Source organism: Microcebus murinus, chromosome 18 (assembly GCF_040939455.1).
Source record: "Microcebus murinus isolate Inina chromosome 18, M.murinus_Inina_mat1.0, whole genome shotgun sequence".
NCBI lineage: Eukaryota > Metazoa > Chordata > Mammalia > Primates > Cheirogaleidae > Microcebus > Microcebus murinus.
Genome location: NC_134121.1, coordinates 6,741,581 through 6,752,259, shown reverse-complemented (window position 1 = coordinate 6,752,259; position 10,679 = coordinate 6,741,581).

Genomic DNA, 10,679 nt, shown 5'->3' with positions numbered 1-10,679 from the left:
TTTAGTTTAGAAACATTGGGGGTCTTTATAAAGCTGTGAATATAATACCAACCTAAAGAGTGGTTATGAAAATTAAACGTAACAACAAAGGATAGTTGCAAAAATTAAATGAAGCAATTGATACGAAGGGCATGGTATGATCCTGGCACATAATATGTGCTCAATAAATATTAATTCCATTCGGTTCTCTCCCTCATTATCTCGTTCATAGTGATTAGCAGCTAGAGTAGGAAACATGGAGTAGGATATATAATTCAGGTAAATTAGGTAAAATATGAACAGGTTATTAAAAATGCTCATTGATGGTAAGATAGACAGTGTTACCGAACCAAGGCGGGATCAGCTTGCCCAGCACAGCAAAGCCAGCGCTGAGGCGAGGGCTGAGGAGAAGGGGGCTCTATTGTGGGCACTACGCAAGTGGTGCGGGCAGCGGACGCTTAACACCCAAACTCTGCTGGCTTACAAGCTGGTGTTTTTAAAGGCGAGGGTACATTTCAGGCAGGCAAACTTGAAAGTCAGTACGTGGAGGTTATACATTGGCCTGGCCCATAAAGGGGGGGTATCCTGAAGTGGGGGGCACAGGTGGATGCAGAGATTCATGGATTAGTGAAAGGAATGTTAAGATGAGTATGACAGGCCTCTCGGGGAAATACAGAGTTCAGTCCCTCAATTCCCCCATATCCATATTTTCCATCCCGTGGGAGCTGGCAACTCAGGAACATGTGTTAAGATGCCATGTTTTAGTTGCCGAAGGGAACACCTGGTGGCTCTGGCTCACCTGAAGGGCTGTTGTTCTCAGCAGGTTGCCCATCCACTTTTCAAGGCTAGACAGGTGTCTAGTCCCTCGCCTAGAGGGACTCAAGATTTTCTTTTATTTCTATGTTGGCCCCACCCCACCCTACCACTGGTCCCTAAGAGGGGTTCCTACCCCTTATCAATAAGAGAAACCAAAAGAAGATAGGCTGCAGTCATGTAATGGTCAGAACTACTGTGGATGCAAGTGACAGAAATCTAGCTCAAAGTACCTTAAACCAGGTAGGAAGTTTGTCAGCATTTGTAACCGGAAAGTCCAAGAAAGCAGAGCTAGCATCAGGCACGGATGGTAGCAGCGGCTTTAACAACATCATCAGGGTTCTGTCTGTCTCTCCTCTTCTCCTGGAAGTTGCTGCAGCTGCCTGGCGACTTTCTCAGATGGCTTCTGTAGGGACCAAGGCTCTTGCCCTCCTAAGCTTAACTGAAAAATCACCGACAGGAGGCAGATTGATTCATTGAAGAAAAAGATAAACAAATGTATTTTATTTAACATGTAAACAAGGGATTCTTCACAGTGAAAACTCCTCAATGAGGTACAGAGTTTTTTAAATAATATGGGGCTTGGCAGCAGCAAACAGCTTTGGGAGGAAGAAAGGAAGAGGCGTGGCTAGCTAGCACAGGCGGTCTTGTTATGTAAATGAAACTTTACAGGTGGCACCCCTCAGAGAGAGTAGATGACAGATGTTTCTTTTCAGACATTTAGAATTGTCACTCTCAGTTAATCTTTCCTAGCTCAGGTGTGGAAAGACCTGGCTGCATTAATGGAGATTCTCTGCAGATGCAAATTTCCCCTAATCCCCACAAAAGACAGCTTTCAGTGTTACTGCTGTCTGTGAGACCCATGGCAGCCATCTCAAAATAGGTCAAATAAATGTTTTGTAGTAAACTGTTTCTAATTTCCTTCAGTTCTCTCCACATGTCTGCAAGATGCCCTCCAGCAGCTACCAGCCCATATAGTCCTTAGAGCTCAGGACCCCAAAGAAAGAGGACCATCCTTTCTGATAGCTCCCACAAAGCCACGTTCCGGGGAGGACTCTGATTGGCCAAACCTAGATCATGTGTTCATCCTGGACCAATGTGGGTAGGAACTTGAAACCTGATTGGCCAGGCCCGGTCATGTGTTCACTTCTGTGGGAGTGGAAATGGGGTGGCCCCACTAACCCAATGGGTGTACAATGAAGGTGTGGTTTTCCAAGGAAGGGGTACTGGCCAGACAAAATCCTATGTGGTTGTACTTGAGTAAAGATAGTGGCTTGATCCCACACATTTAACCCTTCATGTACATCCTTACGTCTCACATTTTTTTTTTGAATTTTTAAAAAATTATCAAATTTAAAAATAAAAATTTATAACTACATAGTTTTAGGGCTAAAGGAAAACTTCCCCTTTGTTCTTGGAAGGTTTGCTGAAAAATCAACTCACAGTAAAGCATATTAACAAGAGAAAGCTATGCAAATGTATTGTATGTGTGTCCAGGAGAAACCTCAGGGTGATCATTCAACTCCCCAGCAAGCTTCAGAAGCTTCTATGCCTTTCCCATAAATGGGCTCCGGGAGGGGAGCATAAAGGAATAAAGAATTACTAGGGAGGATGAATGGATGAAGAAAAAAGATTAACTGGTATACTGTGTGGAAGAAAAAAAAAGTAATTTAAAGAGGTTTATTTTGAACTGAATGCGTGTGACTGGCCCAGAACACATGGTCTAAATAAATCCTGAGCAGACGTGCCTGCGCATTGGGTTACAGTTTGGTTTTACATGTTCATGGAGACAGGAATTACACAGAAGATCATAAGTAAATATGTGGTAGGAGGTTAAATGTGGGTTTAAAGATCCTTTGCTATGTAATTGGTTAAAGAAATGAAGCTTTGTCTAAGGGCTTGGAATATTTTAACAGAAGATAAGGATGTCTGTTATCAGAAACAAGCCACCGGACATTTACCAAAACTCTGGTCATCTGCGGAGTAAATTGGTGGCCTGCAGGCATGGTCTAAGCTTTCTCGTGCATGGCCTTGAGCCTGTCAATGATTTGGCTCTTAGTGTTACAAAGAGCAACTCCAAATGTGAGGGGACAAGATGAGCCGTGTCTGACCTCCCTTCTCTTCAAGGCTAGCAACTCGGCTTGAAAGTTTTTCTGGGGTCCCCTTAGCCAAAAGGGGCCCATTCAGTGGCTGAAGGGGCTTAGTATTTGATTTTAGTTCACAGTTCTCTTTGGAATTTAAATGAGTCAGAGAAGGGACATTATCTTCTTAAAGAGTCTGTTCAGGTGTGGTCACACTCCCAGTCTTACAGGGAGGGGAAAGAACAGTTGTTCTCCTCGTGGTTCTGGATCTCAAGCAGACAAAGAAATTTCAACCATTTTGGGAGAGCTGATGGCAGAGAGGGGAGGGCAAAGAGAACCTGGGCCTTCCTTAGTCCATCATACCAAAGTGACATTATTTGGGGGTAAAATATTTCTAATTTCCTGTAATAGCATGTAACCACATACTAGAAACCTTGAGGCACACTCTAAAAGAATGCTCAATGAATATATATTTCACATGTGAAAAAGAACAGCTCATTTAAGAAATAAGCTCAAGCATCCTTTGATACCTGATACCTTCTGATTTAGACCAGAAAGGAAAAATGCAGAGGGTGGATATTGAGCCTTGTGGTCCTGGGGGGATGGGCTGGATGCAAATGCTGCTGTCAATGGAAGAAAGGCCAAACTCTGTAAATTAATGTTAAGGAGATTTAGTTTGAGCCAAATTTGAGGACCATGATCTGGAGCCACACCCCAGAAGCCTTGAGCAAGTGGACTCGCTGTAGCTGGGCTACAGTTTGGTGTTATACATTTCAGGGAAACAGGGGTTACAGGTAAAGTCATAAATCAATACATGGGAGGCATATAGTGGTTTGGCCCAAAAAGGTGGGACATCTCGAAGGGGGGGCTTATAGATTATAGGTGGATTTAAAGATTCTTTTTGACTTGTAATTGGTTAAAGACATGAAGCTTTGAATAAAGGCGTGGAATAAAGGTGTTTTAAGATAAGGAGCTCCATTAATCAGAGACAAGTCACCAGGACATATATTTGTTTTGTAAAAGGAGTACCTGCAAGTTTGTCTTGCATACCCTTAAGCCTATAAATGGGTTACAAAGGATGTACCCAAGAAGGGAGGGGGGCATGAAGAGGCATGTCTGACTTCCCTCCTCATAGCAGGCAGTTTAGTTTTAGGATATTCCTTTGGCCAAGAGGGAAGTCCATCCAGTTAGCCAGTGGGGGGTGAGCCTTAAGATTTTATTTTAGTTCACACTATCTACACCCCAGGCAAATCATCTCCTGTTGGAAGTCGCACAGCAGGAAGTGTTCTGTGTTGCTCACTTCCTGTGGGTCCTGCCAGCGTAAAGCAGGGAGCAGCAGCAAATGTGTTCTAACAAGGAGCTGCGTTGTGTACTGAGCCGGTGAGCGCACCCAGCTCAGGCACTAGGCAACTCCCAACTGCCACGGCAAGCCTGAGAAAGAAATGCTGCGATAAAGGATAAATCTCCCTTATTTCTTCATGCTGCTGGATCTCAAATCTGACAAACTGAGTAAATTTAAACCCTTACTTTCTTCCAGAAGAGTGAAATATTAAAAAGGTAACTATGGCTGGGCATGGTGCCTCACTCCTCTAATCCTAGCACTCTGGGAGGCCAAGGCAGGCGAATCAATTGAGCTCAAGAGTTTGAGACTGGCCTGAGCAAGAGTGAGACCCTGTCTCTACTAAAAATAGGAAGAAATTAGCTGGACAACTAAAAATACATAGACAAAATTAGCCGGGCATGGTGGCGCATGTCTGTAGTCCCAGCTATTCAGGAGGCTGAGGCAGCAGGATTGCTTGAGCCCAGGAGTTTGAGGTTGCTGTGAGCTAAGCTGACACCACAGCACTCTAGCCCAGGCAACAGAGTGAGACTGTTTAAAAAATAAAATGGTAACTATACAATTCCTGAGAAAAATCTCTGTTTCAAATACTAGACCAACCTCTTTTGAAAGGTTAGGGGGAAAAACACATAAATCATAGTCATTGAAAAGCTGTAGATGTTCAAAAAAGGCACAATAGGAGAATAAAACTCCGTCTGCCAATTGGTATTTTGATAAGATTCAAGGTGACATTGCATCTATAAAATGCGAGTTATAAAGAGAAAACAATTTTAGATTGCTTGAGGATGGAACCACTGTCAAACTTTAAAAAAGGAGGCAGTGAACAGCATTTTGATTTGTGCTGAAAATCATCGGACTTAGAAGACATAAAAATGATGAGAAAATAGATAAATCTTGCAGGAAACTGATCAAGGAGAGTATTAGGCCTGGAGCTGAGAGACACGCGAGCCTCATGTGTAGTAAAATGCTGTTTATGTTGAGCATCTGGGTGTAGATGGGTGGAGGCAAAAAAGCACCCACCCCAGGGAGGGGAGAGCCTTGGGTTTTATAGAGGGTTTTGGGTGGGGGAGTAACACCTGCAGAGAGAGGGGAGGGGATAACTTCGTCCTTATCAGGGGGGAAAAGAAGCCAGCATCACTATGACCATCTGTGGTCGAAGCTGGATTTATAACCTTGGACTCTCCAAACTCCTGCGGCTTTTGTTTTAAAGGTTTTATAATATTTTTCAGGTTCCCACCCGGAACAAACCTAACAGAGAATTTACCTATATTTTTTCCAAATTAAGCAATCATGCATGTCAGAAAGATTCATACAATAAAAATTTTACAAGTTGGCTTCTTGAGCAGACAAGTGGGCCTGGTTGACATTGGAAAATTGGGATCTGTTTCAGGCTTGGGTAATAGGGAAGATCGAAGAATTCCATGAATCACATCGAGGAAACTTGGGAGCACCTTGGGCCAGAAGACACTAACTCATCAGTGTTAGTCAAGCCTGATGGCCAGACCCAGGATGCAAGCCTGGGTTTCAGATATCCCACTGACCAAGGCAGAACCTGAGTGCCCTATTTCCTTAGGGTGTGAGATCAGTGGGCGCTAAATTAGCCCATGGCTGATCTATTTCAAAATCCTCACACAGGCAATAAGCTCCTTGGCTTCCCACTGGTGTCCAGGGCTCTGAGCTACACGGGACCGTTAGGTGTGAAGCCACTGACTTTGGAGAGTTCCCAGCCCCATTCCTGCAGCCTTACCACCTGAATCATTCCTGTTGTCATCTACTTTCTTCCCAGCCCACAGGTAAAAAGATTTAAGAAGAAATTGGGTTTTTCTTCCTGAGATTTCTCAGTTAACTCAGAATATTCTACATTAACTGCAATTGTATTAGGCATTTTGTTTTACTTTTAAAAAGTATGTGAAACTGGATTTTCACATGGATTAAAACAAAAATGAAGTATCAAAATACATTGCAATGTGAAATATAGATCCTAAATGGGAAGGTTTATATTGAGAAGACAATTACATATAATGCACTACCACTAAATAACATTTTTAATTGTATTCGTTGTTTTCAAATATGTCCTCCTCTTCACCTCTCCTTCCTTTTTCTGTGTCAATGCAAGCTGTCCTGTCCCTTTTTTGGGAAGGACTGTCAAATATTCTGAAATTGTGTCATTATTAGTTATAAGTTTCTCTTTTTAAACAAAGTGATAGTAATAGCAGAAGGTCATCCTAAAAAAAGTTCTATCTTGGCAAAATAAGGCAACCATAGCAGCAATTATTGCTGATGGATTCAGTATCCCTTCCCCACCTCTTCTAGTTACCTTCTTATTATAACAAGCCGTCTTTGAAGGATCATGGGCCAATTTGCTCTCTCCTAGGTTTGGGTAACAAACAATCTGGACTGAAAGAGAACAAGATTTTCCTTGTGGGAGCTGCTTCTCTCTGTCTTTTCTTATTTTAGTCTCCTATGTATGTCTCTGTTTTCTTATATATATTTATATAATTATTTCAAATATTATATTTTTTAGTTTTAGAATTTCCATTTGGATTTTTTACAATTGTTATTTTTTTACTGATAAATTACTGTTTCTTCATTCATTGTGAGTATATTTTCATTTACTTTCTAAAGCATAGTTATAATGATGCTTTACAGTCCTAACTCAAACCTTCCGTTCTTGTTTTGTCTTTTGAGAATGGGTCACATTTTCTTGTTTTTATTTGGGGGGGGAGTTTCATTTGTCAAATGGTTTTGAAATGTATCCTGGACATTATAAATGTTATATTGTGGAGACTCTGGATTTATTTATATTCTTCTGAAGAAGGTTGATTATTGTTTGTTTTAGCAGGCAATTAATTTGATTGGACTAAAACTGCCAATTATGTTCCTTGGGCAGCAGCTAAATTTCAGTTCAGCTATTTTATTGCTAGCTAAGCTGCTTAGAGTCTGTCCCACACATGTGTGGTGAGGGAATTAACCAGAAATTTGATCCAAGTATAACTCAGAATTTGGTGCTTCCTCCTCTGGCTCTGTCCTTCTAGGTTTCCCTCCTCACTTTCCAGTGCTTGGGGTCTCCTCAAACTCTTTCTTCTAGTTCTTCGGCCCCCTCAAAAACACCCCAGCAAGTTTTAACTAAAGCTTTAGCCATCCTTACATGAGGAAGGTTGGAGCCTGCCCCGCCCTCAGCCTGGAAGTTGTGAAAATGTGAAACACCCAGTGCTCTCCCCTCTGTCAAATGTCAAGCCCCTTCAGCATATGCCTGCTTTTTGGCTCCTCTCCAATGCCTTGAAGTAATTGGAGGGTCTTTTATTTCTTAATTTTAATTTTAAAAATTGTGTCCAGAGTTTATAGTTGTAATCTTTAGGAAGGTTGGTCCAGTAGGAACTGACTCAGCCATATCAGAAGTGGAAACCATTCCTATAATTACATAATGTTCAGAATTAGTGTTCTTAGTTTTGAACAACAAAGTCCATTTTGGCAGATTCAGTTTGTGCTGAGGCCTCTCTCCCTGGCTTGCCTTCTAGCTTTATCCCCACAGCATCTTTTGTCTGTGTGTGCCCATCCTAGGGTCTCTTTCTATTCTTATAAGGACACCATCGAGATTGGAGTAAGCCCACATTAACAGACTCATTTGAAGAATTAGGGATCACCTCTTCAAAGGCCCTATCTCCAAATATAGTCATATTCTGAGGTACTGGGGGTCAGGGATTCAACATATGAATTTTGGGAGGTCCATAATTCAGGCCATAACAATCAGGCACCTCACCCATTCTCCAAGAGGGCCAGAGAATAAGACTATGGAGTCAGCTATTATATAATCACCTGCTTTAAGCTATAAAATAATTTACATGGAGACATTATTACTACCACAACTGAGCATAGAGACCTCAACTTGTTAACCTGGGCACTGAATACAACCTTTAGAGCTAATGGAGACTCTTGCAGGTTAATGTTGTGTCCACTGCCTGCACTGGGAATGGCTTTCAATTCCCAAAGTCTCTTATAAATAAATCTTATTGGTGAGACTTAGGTCACATACCTACTTCCTAGCTACATAGGAGTTTAGGAAAGTGAATTTATGACTTCTACCTAGGAAGAACAGACTAAACTGATGCAGATGTCCCCAAATATAAGAAAGTAGTATACCATTGCTGGGTTACAGTAAAGGAGTGTAGGAAATTTCACCCAAAAATATGAGTTTGTGGCATAAGGAGTATTTTAAATTAAAAGCCTTTAGAGATTAATACACATGGAAGGGGCTTTCCCTCTATCTCCATAAAGACCAAAGGGACCTTCAAGAATAACAATTATCTTTCCTTCCCCTCCCTGTTATCTCATTATCTATTGCAGGAAAGAAGATCAATAATACAAGCAGACATGGCCCAATCCTTTTTCAAAATAATGCCTATCTTTCAGGTTAATTTAATTTCCAAAAAGAATCATTTACAAGTCAATGTGTTTCCCCCAATCCATTCATTCTCCAAAGTATTTATCCATCCTCCCTAGTAATCATTTATTGCCCCTAAACAGAATTACCTATATTACCTATCTCCCTACCCTACTCTGAAATGAAGATACGTAAGTATTTGGGTCTCACTGGGATATTGGGCTGTCTCTCTGTGATTCTCCCTGTGTGCAAAGTATAGCTTTGCTTTTATTAATCTGCTTTCTTGTGAGTTGATTTTTCAGTGAACCTTCTGAGGGCCAAGAAGACATTCTCCCTCACCCCAACAGTGGCCAAGTATAACAAAAATTTTGTGCCTCATGGAACAATTGCATAAGAACAAAATTAATTTTCCTTTTTCTTTACTTACAAATTTGTTGGATGTCATACAAACTTTTCTTATTCTCATAGTAACTTTTGAGTGGATGAAAACAGTAAGAGAGAATTCTGCAAACAGTTTCGTGGTAATAACTATAAAATTCCTAAGGAAATGGGTGATATTTTAGGAAATATCAGTTACTAATCTTAACTGAAGAAGAAGAAACCTAAATAAAGAAACTACCATGAGAAAAATTTCAAACATTTGTTATAGAACTATCTTATTCCTAAAATACTAGGCCAAGAGGGCATTAGAGATTAGTTCCTTGACCTTCAAAGAATAGAAAATTCTTGAAATATTTAATGTGTTCCAGAGCATAGATAAAAATAGAAGGCGTTCCAGTTTATTTTGCCAAGTTAGTCTAACTGCGTGTGTCAGTCAGCTTCCCAGCAGGCAACAGATGTCACTCTCAGGTAATAAAGGTGTGGGAAAGGTATGGAAATGCCAGACGGGTAGTGCCCTCCTGCTACCAACCCTAGACTTGAAAGGTCAGGGGAAAGAGGGATTATCAGAGACTGGAAGGAGGGCCTGGCAGCAGCTGTGGTATTTACTCCTGGGACTCTGACTGCTCCTGCTAAATTTACAGAGGAGGGCCTGGGAGAATAGATGCCCTAATCTCATTCTCCTTCTGCCTGCAGTTTCCTTTTTGGGTTTCTCATTGGTCAAACCCAGCTGGAAGCCATGGGTCAATAGAGTCCATTGATGTGGTCCATGCGAGTCTCAGGTGGCTCTTGAGGGCTCAGAAGTCATATCGCACACCATGATACCACAATGCCTTGAGTACAACCCAAAAAAGGATAGTACAAAGTACACAGGTGGAGAATAATCTAAGCTATGAATATAGGTCCAAAAATATTGAAATAAAATATTATCAAATAGAAGTCAGAACTTTATTATGATACTATTAATATTAGTGCGTACTGCTTTGGTATTGAATTGGGTGTGTTTCCAATTCCATTTGTTTTTATTAAGGACCCTTGGTTTTGATTCTTCATGTTTCAAAGAAAATTCCTACCCTTTCCTTCTCTCCTCACTCTCTTCTGCCCAATGACATTCTTAATCAGTAGGTGTCAGAGAAGACACTAGGCCTGCTGGTCTCTTTTGGAACAGCTCATCCACAGAATGTAAGAATCCCTTTCTTCTCCATGGAGCAGCATTACTGGGAAGGCCCTGAGCTGTGTGCAGTGCCTGTGACCAGAGGAGCAAGTGATTGCATCCCGGGGGAAAGAATCAGCCAACCTTGTGTTTGCACATCTAGGCTGTGTCATTCAACCCAGCTTTTATCAAATAATCAAGCTAATATTTATCTCCATCTGGCCCTTCATTCTGCATTTGCTAGGGGAAGAATGAATAGTGTTCATTTATTGCTTTAACCATTAGACACCAACCCCATTACTTCTAATCCCTGTTTCTCCAGTGTTAAAAAACATTATTCAGTGACACTTGTTAAAGCACAGTAAGGAAGATTTTATTCAAGCCCATTGTGGTAGGTGTAGGGACCACTGCAAAGGGATTTTGCAGGTGGGGAGAGAGATTGGACTCAACTCCAAATACAGCATGGGCAAGTGAGAATTTATAGGCAAGGAGCAGGGTCGGTGGGTGAAAAAGAGGAAAAATCAGGGGTGAAGGAGATTCTGGCCAATCTGACCT